A 14,559-nucleotide genomic window follows, 5' to 3' on the forward strand; every position below is an offset into this window, starting at 1 on the left:
ATGGAAGTCCTCACTACCGGGGCATTGCTACCGTTGCTACTATTAACCCGCAGTTCTTTTGTTGGAAGCCCAAGGATTAACCGGAGAACTCTTCAGTTCACAGATGAATTTAGTGTATTTATTCAGGTCAGAGGTAAAGTATAGCAGGCCTGGGCTCAGAATGGCAGAGCTCCCACAGGATCTCAGTCAGAGCGAGCCCCGTTTCCGGGTGCTGGTCACATTTTATCTTCTTGGGCTGGGACTGCCCCGTATAGAGGTTGGACTTTCAAGCAACCAAGTCTTACTGGTCAGTTATCGTGAACTTATAGACTTATAGACTTATCTTATATTTTAACAGGCACTAATTCTAATAAAGTTTTTAAGACACCTACAGATGATCTTTGCGAGAACTTTGCAGACCACTTCAGAACCAAAATCAAGGACATCAGATCCTGCCTTTTATCCCATAAAGTTTTAACTGTTAACACTGAACTGATGTCCTTACCTGAGGTAACACTGGATAGTTTTGCCCTGGTTGATGCAAGGACACTTGGTCGAGTTTTCTCCCAAGTAAAACCAACAACCTGCCTTTTAGATCCCATTCCCACATCACTTTTAAAATCGTTTTATGGATTCTTCGAGGAACAGTTTTTAAACATCATGAATTGCTCTCTTCAGACGGGTGTCTTCCCCAGCGCCTTTAAAACGGCGGTGGTGAAGCCCCTTCTGAAGAAGAGCAATTTAGATCCAAGTGTTTTTAATAACTACCGACCTGTATCCAACTTACCATTTTTAAGTAAAATTTTAGAAAAACTGTTTTTTAACCAAGTAAACGACTTTTTAAACAGAATTCACATTTTAGAGAAGCATCAGTCTGGTTTTAGGAAAAACCACAGTACCGAGTCAGCACTTTTAAAGATTTTAAACGACATCAGGTGGAATTTTGATAATAAAAAGCTCACAGTGTTGGTTCTACTGGATCTAAGCACAGCTTTTGATACAGTAGACCATCACATTTTATTAAATAGGCTGTAGGAGCCGTATGTAAGTCTGTGTGTGTTTGGTTGTGGATGTGGACACTGCAATGGTGCGTGGGTAGGGGTGTGTCACTGTGGGCATGTGATCCGCGGTTACTTGTAATTGCACTCACCTGGTTTCATCAGTTGGCGTCTGAACATGGCGTGGGGTGAGCCACGGGGGTTAAATTTTCTGTTGACCGCTACGCTGTCACATCATATTGTGCTTCACTTAATCCTACCTTATTAACCTTGCACGGATGTTTGTAAACCGTTGGAGCTCATGTACGCTGCCGTGATATGAAAATTAAGGTGCTACGAGAGCAAGAATAAAACGAAGTGTGCGCGTCAACAATTTCTCCCGTGTTCAGCCCACCGCGGCTAGTAGTTTTTATATTTGGTCCCACTTAGCCGTAACATTAGTCAACAGAAAATTTGCCGAAGTGTTGATCCACGGAAAGTTTAGTTTACGCTGGATTCCTGGGATCATTTTGGAACCAGTGGCGGCTGGTGAAATTTTTTTTTGGTGGGGCTGGTGTGCCAACAGATTTCCCTGCCTAATCTAGCATAAGCATTCAAATGAACAGTCGGAAAATGACTACAGTTCCACAATAATAATTTAATTTCACAGTTTCACAGAAAAAGTAACAACTTACAGCTATATTAGACTTTATACTATCAAATACTATACAATACAATCAAGGGATAAATTCACAACAAGGGTATGATTTCAGCTGAATCTATACAAATCAACAGTGTGTGAGTGAATGAGTGAGTGAGTGTGGGTTGAATTATTATATGGAGAGAATGAAACAAAACATTTCCTATTAAGATGTGACATATACAAAGAATTGAGAACCAAGTTCAAAAATTAAACATAAACTGATGAAATTAATACCCTCTCTAATCAAGAAAAAATGCAACATTTACTTGGAGAAAACAGCATCAGTGCCATAGAAGCAGCAAAATTTGTCATTGCATGTCACAGCCTGAGAGAAACAACAAAGCAGTCTCCACAACTATATTACTATTACATATAATACTATAATATTATTACATATTGCCCATTGAATGTAAAATAAACTTAAAAGACACTCTGTTCCTCTGTGTGTGTCTCTCTCTCTTTCTCGTCCTCTGTGTCTCTGTTTCTCTCTCTCTTCCTCTGTGTGTCTCTGTGGTTCTCTGTTCCTCTGTGTCTCTGTTTCTCTGTGTGTGTGTGTGTTTGTCTCTCTCTCGGTTTTATTTGTACAAGAATTTGGCTCGTCTTTCTATTTGAGAGGCAAATTTTTCAATGACCATACTGTTGAAATCAGGAATGTCTTTTGTCATTTTCTTCTCGATGGAGAGCATAGCCAGAGCGTTGAGCCGATCTTGTGACATAGTGTTCCTAAGGAACGTTTTTATCCTCTTTAAGGTAGAGAAGCACATTTCGGACTCTGATGTTGTCATTGGTGTTGTGATGATGATGTTGAGAAGACTTACAGTTTCAGTGAATGTTTCTCCAAGGTTGTTTTCCATCAAAACCTGATAGAGAGCCAGTGCACCTTTGCAACTCCGGAACTCCTCATTCTCGTAGATCAGGGACAGTTCTGTTTTAAGTCTGGCCTTGTCCAATGAGGGATAGGCTTCCACCGTGGTTTCCAGCGCTGAATCTGGGAACTTTCTGCTGTGTTGTTGGAACAAGTCTCCTTGCAAGAGAGTGGCGCTGATGAGGTGCTTGGTGAAAGAAAACCTCTCCTTGGCATGGCTCATGATGGTGTCACATACCTATGCGATAATATACAAATTTAAAAAAGGGAAAGAATTAGGTCTTCACATGTCTCACTACAATCAATGTTCTGAATAGCTAGCCTATATTGTGTAATAAACCAAAATGGTTAACTGTAATTATTCATAGATATCATATGGCAATATACATTTGAGTCTGGACAACTATATCAAGTGGCGAGCATCTTCATTAGATTTTATTTGATGATGTCTCTGTTCCTCTGTGTGTGTAGGCAAGTGCTTACCTCCAGTGCCAAATGGTGCTGCGTGTCTTGTCCCAATGTTCTCCGTTTCTTTGTGGGTGGCTCCTGAACAGGTCCCCTGTACTCCTCATCCTCAACCAGATTAGGAACAGCCTCCCTGATCCAATACATAAGTTTTGGAGTCAGTTGTGAAAACTGGTTAGGGATGTAATAACCAAACCCAAGGTTGTTATAATTACTGGCAATTATAGTTCATCTAAACTTCACAGATAAATTAATTATTTGAATAAGATGACATACACTACTCACAAAAAGTTAGGGATGTTTGGCTTTTGGATTAAATTTCAGAATGCATGTAAAATGCACTATAACCTTTACAGGTGAACTTAAGTAAACCTTCTCTAAACTTTTGAATGCACATGTCCAATGTTCAATGTTTCTGTTCTTATTGAATAACATGCTGTTCTGTAACAAGGTGATTAACCAAAATCACAACACCTGTCTGATTTAGTGGTTCAGTTGTCATTTAACCTCTAAATGTTCTGGTTCAATGACAATTTGTATTCAAACAGTCCTCTTCATCTTGATGTTCAAATTTTGACATCATCACTTTAAAATTGATCAAGTTATTGAGACATTGAGATTTTTTGTTGTGGTATAGCCACCACTGTTGTTAGCTCTTGTTTGAGATAAAGAAATTACCATTACATCCTTCTACTTAAATGCCCTGCTTTGGTAGAATATCATGAACATAGAAGAACAATAGAAAAGAATAGCATGAACTTTTTATAAGGATATTCTTGTCTATGTGAGTAGTGTATAAGCATTTAAGGCTACACATAATTTATGCAGAGAATTAACAATTAGGCTAGGCTACATAATAATGCATTTAACATACCTGATAGCCTGCATGCGGTTAAAGAATGTCTGGGTGATTCCTGCGATGTAGACAGCATCGATGTTTCTCTTCTGGAGCTGATTATACAGCATGTCTACATGTGGCATGATCTTATGGAACAAGGCTAGGAAAAAACAGAAAGCTTCATCTTCCAGCATTCTCACATAGCCTCCAGCCTCTCTCTTCGTAGGGCCACCAAACTCTTCACTGTTCCGGATGGTCTGAAAACACTTCACCAGATCATTCTTGTGCTCATAGACTGTGTTGACTGCAAGACTGTTGAAGTTCCAACGTGTTGACGATGCACTTGGAAGTCGGTGTGCCACCATCTCATCTAGCACTGCAGTTCTCTTGCTCGATTTTGAGAAAAAAGAAGCAAATCCCCCCATGTCAGTAAAAAAGTGACTGATCTGAGGGATGTGGGAGGTTGCCTGCTGCATTACCAGGTTTAACTGATGGGCATAACAGTGAATGTAGTGAGCGTTTGCATAGATGTCCTGTACCTTTCGCTGCACTCCTCCAGTGGCACCCCTCATTACCGCTGCCCCATCATATGCCTGGGCGATCAACTTTTTTTCTTGTCCCTCGGGAAGGATGCTGTGCAGTCTCTCTAATAAGGCACCGGCTATTGAATCCGCACAGCTGTTGGGTAGCTTGATGAATTCATAGAAGCGCTCCTGTATATTGTCACGTCCATCCATGTATCTCAGTACGAGGACTAGCTGACAGTGTGTGGAGATGTCAGTAGTCTCATCAGCTTGGATCGATAAAAACTCCGCTGTCTTCACTTCATCTAAGATCTGTTCTCTCAGAACTGCCAGCATACAGTCCAGGAGCTCGTTCTGAACTGTCTTCGAGGTGCCTTTAAATACGGTCGCATGTTCAAGGTGCTCCCTCAGGTCCCGATCAATGGATGCCATTAAGTCGACTAAACCTCTGAATATTCCGGCGTTGTGTGAGGAATCCCTTTCATCATGTCCCCGCATTGCCAATTCAAAAGCACCACAAAATTTCACACAATTGATGATCTTAGATAAAATATTGCGGTTTTTATCTACCTCTTCATTGTGCCTTCTTACAGCAATGCGGTGCCCGTCATCTAGCTGCGTTGCTATGCTAATCTTTCCGAACACAGCTAGCTTAACGCAGTTTTCCATGTGAACTTTGGATCTCTCATGCTTCTTGATCCGTTCGGAAAGGTGCTTTAAATCAGTTAGTCCAGTCTTTGTCCAAGTCGAATCACATTTGTCGCTTCTGAAGAGGATACAGGGGAAACAGAAAAGTGCGTTGGTTGCTCCACAACCTGCCAGCCACGTCTTACGGTCGAACCAGCTCCGACAAAAACTCTGTTTGTACAACTTATCTTTCTCCTGGGTTTGCTGGGAAATGTTGATTTCAGGCTTGTCGGGTCCCAGCTCCTTAACCAGAAGTTTTTCCTCCGTCGTCCGTCTCGCAAAAGGGTACATTAATAATGATTTCACCGAATTTGGTGAAAGCTGCTGCTCTTGAACTCCAGTTGCTACCTCCATCGCCATCGCCATCATCTCTTCCTCGTCGTCGTATTTTTTTCCCTCCGGACAGAGTCTGGGAGTCGCACTACGAAAAAAACGTTCGCTGGCTCCTCACGTAGCTCTAGCAATCCTAAACGTTCACGCATTTTACGTAGCAGTTGGGGCTACATTTCCAGCGCCCCACAGGCGTTAAATTTTGCGGCGTTGATAGGCCAATTATTCATCATTTTCACCTAGCAACCATAACAGGATTGGCTATTTAGCTGCAAGTCAGGGGCGCTTTGCCGAGCGCCCCATGAGAGAATGATACACTGTTTGTCAGTGGAAATTCACTGTTTAATGAGTGTCAGTTGGTGGAAATGTTGTTTAAATGATTTAAATTGCATGTAGGCACACCCACACACACACTATTAAGTAAAACTGACATTGATTAAAAAAACAAAACGCAAAAAATATCCCCTCTACAGCTGGTGGGGCGGAGCCCCAGCGCCCCCTATGGGCCAGCCGTCACTGTTTGGAACGCTTCAAACAAGGAAGTTGGAGCGCGCAGAGACGCACCAGTTCATTCATCGCCCGAGTAGGTTTTCATTCATCCACTACCAGCCCGTACGGCTCATTCATCACAGCTACGGGAGCGGAGGTATGGTTACGCACACACAAACACACACACAACAGGTCATATTTGCGAATGAAATATTTCCCCTGGTAGGCTTTAGCGGTGTAACCACATAAGGTGGTTGTACTTCTTTTTTGTTTTAAGCCGTTTGTTATTTTCGTGTCATCAAGCGGGTGGAGCCATCGGCTCGGGAGTGCCGCCGTAGCTCTTGTTCTAAGACACTTTGTCTTGTTCAAGACTAACGGTATATAGGTACATAAGTACCCACCGCTAGCATGCACAGAAGACTAGGGTGAGTTTAGATAGTTTTCTATAGGCAGTTCAGCGGGGAATACGTGACGCAATGCCTGTTGGTGGATCGTTATCGCTCATGTGTATGCAAGGCTTCCCGTGACGTATTTATGCCATTAAAGTGCCGTGTGTGATCTATAATGTTTGGTCTGTGCATGGATGTTTTGATAATTCACAGGTGAACATGGATTTAGGTGGATCTTTTTCATGTCCTGATGCTAATGCAGGAATTGAAAAACGGATAATAAAACCCTCTGTGAAAGCATTGGAAAGTCAAATACAAACGTTTCAAACAGATCGTCAAGCTAAGGTTAATAAAATTAAAGCTGCTATAAAGACAATTAAAAGGCTTATGCAAAAGGAAGATAATGCTGCAAGTGTTCAGTCTCATCTTGTAAACTTATCTGTGTTGCTTGAGGATGCTAGCCAACTTCATGAAGCTGTGATTCATTTGCTTCCTCAAGAGGAACAAGAAAAACAAAACACCTGGTTTTCAAGTATACTTAAGCATAACAGTGGCTTTATGGACAATGTAAAAGGGTGGCTTTCTGTATGTAAGTATGGATACATGTTCCTCAGGAACCCATGAAATTGGATGTGGGGTTCCCCAAGGGTCAATTTTAGGTCCACTTCTTTTTAATCTTTACATGCTGCCCCTTGGGGACGTCATCAGGAGGCACGGCATCAGCTTCCATAGTTATGCTGACGATACGCAACTGAACAAAAAAAAAAACCCTTACCTATAGCACTCTGATCATAGCACTGTTGCTCTTGAAGTACTAGTTTACTCAGATGAGGACCTAACACTTGTTCTATTTTTAGCTCTTACTTTATCAGCAATGATACGTTGTGGTTTCTTTGTTTCCTTCTTTTGACAAATGTACTTATTGTAAGTCGCTTTGGACAAAAGCGTCTGCTAAATGACCTAAATGTAAATGTAAATGTATGTGTGGTTGCGTGTGTGTGAGTGTGTCGCGTCACCCCCTCATTCAAAGGATGAAAAGGTGGTGCACCGAAAAAACAAACAAAAAGGATCTTTAAGAAGCCGGACTGGAGTTAACCCTGAGATGAGGGAAACTCTGGTTTTTCGGTTTCACAAAGCCAGTTCAGCATAAATCTGAGTCAGTTACCCGGGTAACATACTCCGTGAACCTAACCTGCTCGCTAGGTCGTCAGCCTAATCGATATGGAAATAAAAGTGATTCTAGCAGCTTTGCTTCGGGACAGAATTTTGATTACCTTTCCTTCCATTCACATTAGATATTATCTAAACAATATTCTCCGACATTTTCAACATTTCATATCGCGGACATAATCCGCAACCAGATTCTTTGCGGAGGTAGTGTTTTTGCGAACGGGAGATTTATGAAATGTTTAAGGACATTTCTGTGTTGAAATATCTACTTATATTTACTGTTTAATATGTGAAATATGATTAAAATAATATGCCTTAGTCAACGTATTTGCGCAATATTCTTATGCTTAATTTTCAACTGAAGCCACTTTCTTTCTGTGCCTGTGGGGATTACACCCGATGAAAATGATAATTTATTCAGTGCTCTACTTTGTGAACTACGGGAGTTGAACCCCTGTCGCCTGCACCGTAGGCGGTGTTGTTAACCGTTACACCACAGTGTTGCGCTGCAAGGCCAAAAATAAAGAGTTATTACGTTTAGATCAATAGACTGTTTCATTCAGTTATACACATTAGATTGGGCAGTAATTGTCTGCCACGCTAACTATTGCTACTTTGCTGCAGTTACGTTGCTCCGCTTTCTCAGGATGAGCTCATTTTCTACATAAACACTCAGTAATATCTAATGACGCTCTCCCGGTTGCCATGGTGAATCGTAGTATCGGAGCTCCATTGATGATGGCTTTATAGAGTCGGCAGGCACGCGCGTAACTCAGAGTTTTCATACTCAGAGTTGACTGAACTAATTTAAAACCGCTGTTCTGAAACTGAAAACTCAGAGTTGCCCATCCCAGAGTTGGTCAACTCAGAGTTCAGGGTTAGGTTCAGAGTTTGTTGAACCTGCTTTGTGAAACGGCCCCTGAAGGCCAGAGAGAGAAACTTTTACCAAAACTACAAGATCTTAAACCAGCACAGTCAGTAAAAAATCTGGGCGTGATTTTTGACTTGATAGGTTTTTATCATCTTAAGAACATAGCCAGAGTCCGCCCGTTTCTCTCTCAGGCCAGTATGGAGGTGCTGATGCATGCTTTTATCTCCTGTCGTTTAGATTATTGTAATGCCCTGCTCTCTGGTCTTCCCAAAAAGAGTATTTTAAATCTCCAATTATTACAGAACTCAGCCGCACGCGTGCTGATGAGGACCAGAGGGCGGGAGCACATTACACCAGTTTTAGCGTCGCTGCATTGGCTCCCCGTACGCTTCAGGATCGATTTTAATGTTCTTTTACTAGTTTTTAAATGTCTTAACGGCCTTGCGCCCTCTTATTTAGCTGACCTGCTTTTACCATATCAACCCTCGCGGGATCCTCCGGCACCGGCCTTTTACCCATACCAAAACCCAGAACTGAAACCCATGGTGAGGCGGCATTTAGCTACAATGGCCCCCACCTGTGGAACAGCCTGACAGACAGCCTCAGGACCGCAGAGACAGTTGATATTTTTAAAGGAAGGTTAAAGACACATCTTTTTTTTTTTTTTTTACTTTATTTTTATTTTATTTTTTTTTTCAGTACAACCATATCATCAGTTACATTAACTTTGGTTATTTGATGTGACAAGATAGGAAAATAAAATAAAAAGGAAAGAAAATAAGAGAGAGAAAGAGAAAAAAAAAAGGGTGGTGAAATAAAATTAAATTAAAGAATATAGAAAGACAAAGACAAAATGCTAGAATATCAAACAATTACATTTACATTTTTGCCACAACATGCCATGCATCCCCATGCCTACCTTCTAAGGGTTAAAGGGATAGGTGATTTTAAACTATCATTGCATCAATATGCTCAATACTGGACTCCATCTTCTGTCAAATTTGTCCTTTTGTAACCTTAGCAGGTAAGTTATTCTTTCCATCTCGTAAATTTCCAAGATCTTTTGGGTCCACAGGTCGTATGTGGGTGGGTCTTTAGGGATGTTAGCATGAAAAACCTCTGTGAGAACTTTATATACCGCATCCCAAAATGGCCTCAGTTTGGGGCAAGCCCAGAATATGTGTAAATGATTACCTATATGTGCCCCACAGCTTCGCCAACATTTGTTACTGTGTGTTGGACCCATTTTTGCCACTATGTGTGGTGTTCGAAAATATCTAGTGAAGACTTTCCACTTGAATTCCCTCCATGTGTTTGAGCTGGTTACCAAATGTGCTTCAGTACAGATTATCTCAACCTCCCATCTCTCTTTAATTTGTACTGAATTATTTGGGTTCATAAGTAAAAATTCCTGGTAAAATCTGGAGATTACTTTTGCCTCATCATTTCCCGATTGTAAATGCATCAGAAATTGCTCTAATCCTGTGGGATTTACAATTTTGGCCCAATCTTTCTGTGCTGTTAGAAGGTGTCTCAGTTGTAAATATCTGAAAAAGTCAGTTTTGGGGAGGAGGAACTTATTCCTTAATTTTTCAAATGGCTTCATAGTGCCCTTCTCACATAATTGATGGATATATTTAAGTCCATATTCCGACCATCTTCTAAATCCTATGTCTAATTGGGCAGGTGTAAAATTCCTAATTGAGCCTATGCTTGTCAACGAAGAAATTAGTCTGGGTAATTTAAGCGAGGATTGTACTTCTCTCCAGATCTTTAGGGTGGACATTGTCCACTCCCCCATCTCAGTGTTTTTCAGAGAGACATCTAGAAAGGGTAGCTCAGATAGAGGTTGTTGACATAAATTTTTTTCAATGTTGAGCCATCGTGTATCCGTGAGATCCCTGAGCCATGCTGTCAAAGGTTTTAGTTGTGCAGCCCAAAAGTAATGTCTAAGATTTGGGAGTCCCAGTCCTCCTGCCTCTTTGGAAAGTTGCAAAGTTTTGAGTCTGACCCTTGGACGTTTCCCTTGCCAAATGAATCTGGAGAACAGTCGGTCTAATTTTTCAAATGTGCATTTAGGTATCTCTAGTGGTAGCATTTGGAATAGATAAAGTAACACTGCATGAAAAGTGGGATTTTCGTCAGTTAGCGGCCCTGTAAATTGACGTGGAAGTTCAGGTTCACGACTGCAAACGGCAATTTGCAGGAAACACCGAAAACTGACGTAAATTGCCGGGAATTGACGTGGGCCTTGCTTGGCAGTTGTCCCCCCATGACCCCCCTCCCCGTAATCCTAGGGGAGGCTTTAACATGTAAATGAAAATGCTGTGAGCTATACAAATGCAAATCAGGGTAGCAGGGGGAGTTTTCCCCCAGGTGACATTTTTCTGAAAGGTCTTCATTACATCTTCATTCAAAGATATAACTTCATTTCATCTTCATTCAAAGATACACAAAACAATTTGCTTCAACAATTACTTTTAATCAGGCTTTGCCACAAAGGTAAAATGTACATTCATGCAAACAACATCACAGTCTCCTAGAGCTCAACCACTGTGCATAGTGGCATGACTACAGTGACCCTTTCTTTGGTCTTGCTTAAATGCACAGTGGATGTGTTAACCACACATCTCCCAGCAATGCGCTCAACAGGCAGAAATGATGCTGGGTATGACGTGTCTGTTCCCTGCAAGCTCCAAACTTCTATTGGCTTTCCATAAAAATGTCTGTCCGGATGGGGATGAAGCCAGGAAACTTGCGCAATAACATGTTTAAACGCAGTACCTTTTGACACAACATTAACAACTATAAACTGCTTTATAATGGCTGGTCGTAGTTCTGCTAGAGGGTCAAGGATGGGTTCATAGATCATAGATCTCGGCTGTGTTCGAAATGCCATACTAACGTCCTACTCGTACTTAATTGTGACGTACATTTGAGTACGTAGTGCGTTCACATACAATAGTATGTGAATTTGTGCACGCGAGAAATGCCCGGATGTATACTGCATTGGCAAGAATTTCTGAGTACAGCGGACCTTGCTAAATCTACTCAACTTCCCAAAATGCATTGCGGCTCGTCTGACTTCACAAGTTTTGGATAATGGCGGACGACTGCGGTGATTCTGGCGAGGAGCCCGACACAAACCGCGTACACATGTAAGTATACTGTAACATGATTGTTATGTTTCCAGCTGACTTTTAAATCGTATTGATAATGAACGTTACTTTATTGTTGTTGGCATTGTACGTTAACGTTACGAATCGAAGGTCCTGGCAGCCGGCTAGCCTACTGACGCTAATTTACCACAGAGGTTAGCGAGCGCAAGCGAAGCGGAAAATGTGCCGTTTTTACCGACGTTAACTAATAATATAGTGCTTATGTTAAACCGTGGTTATATATTTACTAACGGTGATTAATAACGCCGTGCACCGTTGTCCGTTAAAGGGACGGTTGCAGACACCGGGCGCCTCATTCAGTGGGGGGAACGAGGAGGAGACGTTCACGTTCACCGGCAAGAGGAATGCTGCTCTGAGAGGCTTCACTTAAGAAAATGTGGTTTAAATGTTATAATTCTTATATCCAGGACTGCTGGAGACTCTCAGGATGATTGCGGTAAGAATATGTTCGGTGACTGCTAGCTAAGCTAAAATTAGCAAAGCAAGCCCAAGCTAAAAGTAGCAGTACGCCGTCTTCACAACTTGGAGACGAATTGTAGGCGCTACGAACCGGAGCAAGGGTACGATTTAAAGAATATGCTTTCATTCTGCTGTATAAGGAAATATATGCGTTAACAGTAGATACCGATCTTAACTGTTCATTTTGTTTTCACAGACGAACCTCGCCTCATAACGAAGCTGTGACCGCTTACTTGCTCGGAGCTTTGTCCGCAAGTCCGGATTTCTATGACGCTGATAGTGACGCCATTGTGTGTAAGTAACTTTTACTGTTTTCTTCTTCCTTGTTTTAATTTTACTGTGACTTAAGTTTTCTTATTCATACCACTCATTTAATTGTTTTCCAGCTGCCTGTAAGACATACTATGAAACGGTACGCAGGAGCTTCAGACACACACAGCCTGATCTCGCATCGCAGGCGGAAGCTGTGAAGAGGTCAGCTCGGAGTCGTTCCAGGAGAAAGAGGGTAAGACTTATTAGATTTATTAGATCCGTTTTTGGTCAATGTGACCAAACCTACCTAAACCTATTTTTCAGGTGCATTAATAGATGTGTTGTGTCCATCGCGCAGTACTGATTGTCTTTATTGATTGTTTTACAGCTGCTGGAAGCGAGACGGAGTGTGCTTGCTGGCGATGAGGCGGACCGTTGGAAGAGCGCCACCACAGACATGATGTCTGATGAGGAGGACGGCGTCGTTGGCGGGGTGTCTGGATGGATTGTGCGACCTCCATCCTCTCGTAGCCAGGAGCTCACCGAGCTCTGTGCGACTCTACAGTCGCGATTAGAGAAGACTCCCAAGTACAGGGCCACGCACCGCAGGCGGCTGTAAAATTGACCAAATTCGGACAGAATGTCGCCAGTTCATTTGTTTGTTGTGTGGGCAAATTTGTACAGTTGTGTGTTAATAAAGTTAATAAAGCTCTTTCTTTGAATACTTCCTCCTGGCAATTTTTCCTTTCCTCAATAAATTCATTCATATTTATATTTATAAATATATAAATAAATAAAAATAAATATATGTGTGTGTATATATATATGTATAAATATACACATATATATATATATAAATATATATATATATGTGTGTATATATATATATATGTATATATATATATAGTGATAGATCTGCTAACCAATCACTAGTGATTATTCTTGTTTAAAAGACCCAGTGTGACCAATAGTAACACATCTGCCAACGGGGGTGGGGTTTACATTTATAATGACTCATCAGGTTGACCAATAGTGATAGATCTGCCAACGTGGGTTGGCTTTACATTTATAATGACCAGATCTGCCAACCAATCACGAGCGATTATACTTGTTTAAAACTAGTGGTTTCATCCAATCCTGAGTGAGGATATTCAAGCCATCTCTGGCCAGGCGGGGTTTCGCCGCTATTCATATGCTAATTAGAGCCTTCGCTGTGGTTCGTTTCCGACAATTTTCGGCACAGACGAACGCGGCGTTCGCAGCCTGTAAATTGTCGTTAACTCCCGAAAATTAGGGAGATTTTCGGGCGTTTACAGGGACGAAAATCCGACTTTTCATGCAGTGTAACCTGGGCAGTACATTCATCCGTATGCTCTCCACGCGTCCTAGTAGGGATAAAGGGAGTGCTGTCCACCTGTCCATATCATTGCTAATATTTTTAATTATTTTCTTATAATTTGCATCACACATTTTCTTTAATGATGGGGGGATATATACCCCAAGATACTTAATCCCTTCTTTGGGCCACTTAAATCCACTTCCATCTATAAACTGCTGCGAGACTTTGCTTCCTATACTCATAGCCTCAGTTTTATCTAAGTCCACTTTATATCCTGAGTAGAATCCGAATTCAGAGATTATCTCTTTTAAGTGTGGGACTGTCAATGTAGGTTCTGTCAGGTAAAGCAGCACATCGTCTGCATATAACGAAATTTTATGGTCTTCTCCTTTAATTATAATGCCTTTTATATTGTTATCCTCTCTGATGAGCTGAGCCAATGGCTCTATACTAATCGCAAAAAGGAGTGGGGAAAATGCACATCCCTGCCTGCATCCACGTTGTAATGTGAAGGCCTTCGACCTATATCCATTTACTTTAACTGATGCCTGTGGGCTGGAGTATAGTGTTTGAATCCATTTCAAGAAGTTTGGGCCAAATTTAAATTTTTTCAATGTTTGAATTAGGAACTGCCAAGATACACGGTCGAAAGCCTTATGTGCGTCAAGTGATAGAACCATTGTCTCTTGCTTCTTCCCTTGTGAATGCGTTATTAAATTAAGCAGCCTACGGATATTATCTCCGTAATACCTTCCGCTGATAAACCCAGTTTGATCTGGATGTATGATGTGGGTGCTAATTTTGCTCACTCGTCTAGCCAGAATGGTTGTTAGTATGCGCAGGTCCCCATTCAGTAGCGATATAGGCCGGTATGACTGGCATTCTGTAGCATCTTTGCCCTCTTTATGTATGACTACTATTGTTGCTTCATTCCAGGAGGGGGCCATGATTCCGAATTTAAGAGCATGATGGTATGCTTTCAGTAATAGAGGTGATATTACATCTTTAAAAGTTTTATAGAATTCATTAGCAAAGCCATCTGG

This window comes from Eutrigla gurnardus (genome assembly GCF_963514095.1).
Source record: "Eutrigla gurnardus genome assembly, chromosome: 12".
In the NCBI taxonomy this organism is placed as follows: Eukaryota; Metazoa; Chordata; class Actinopteri; order Perciformes; family Triglidae; genus Eutrigla; species Eutrigla gurnardus.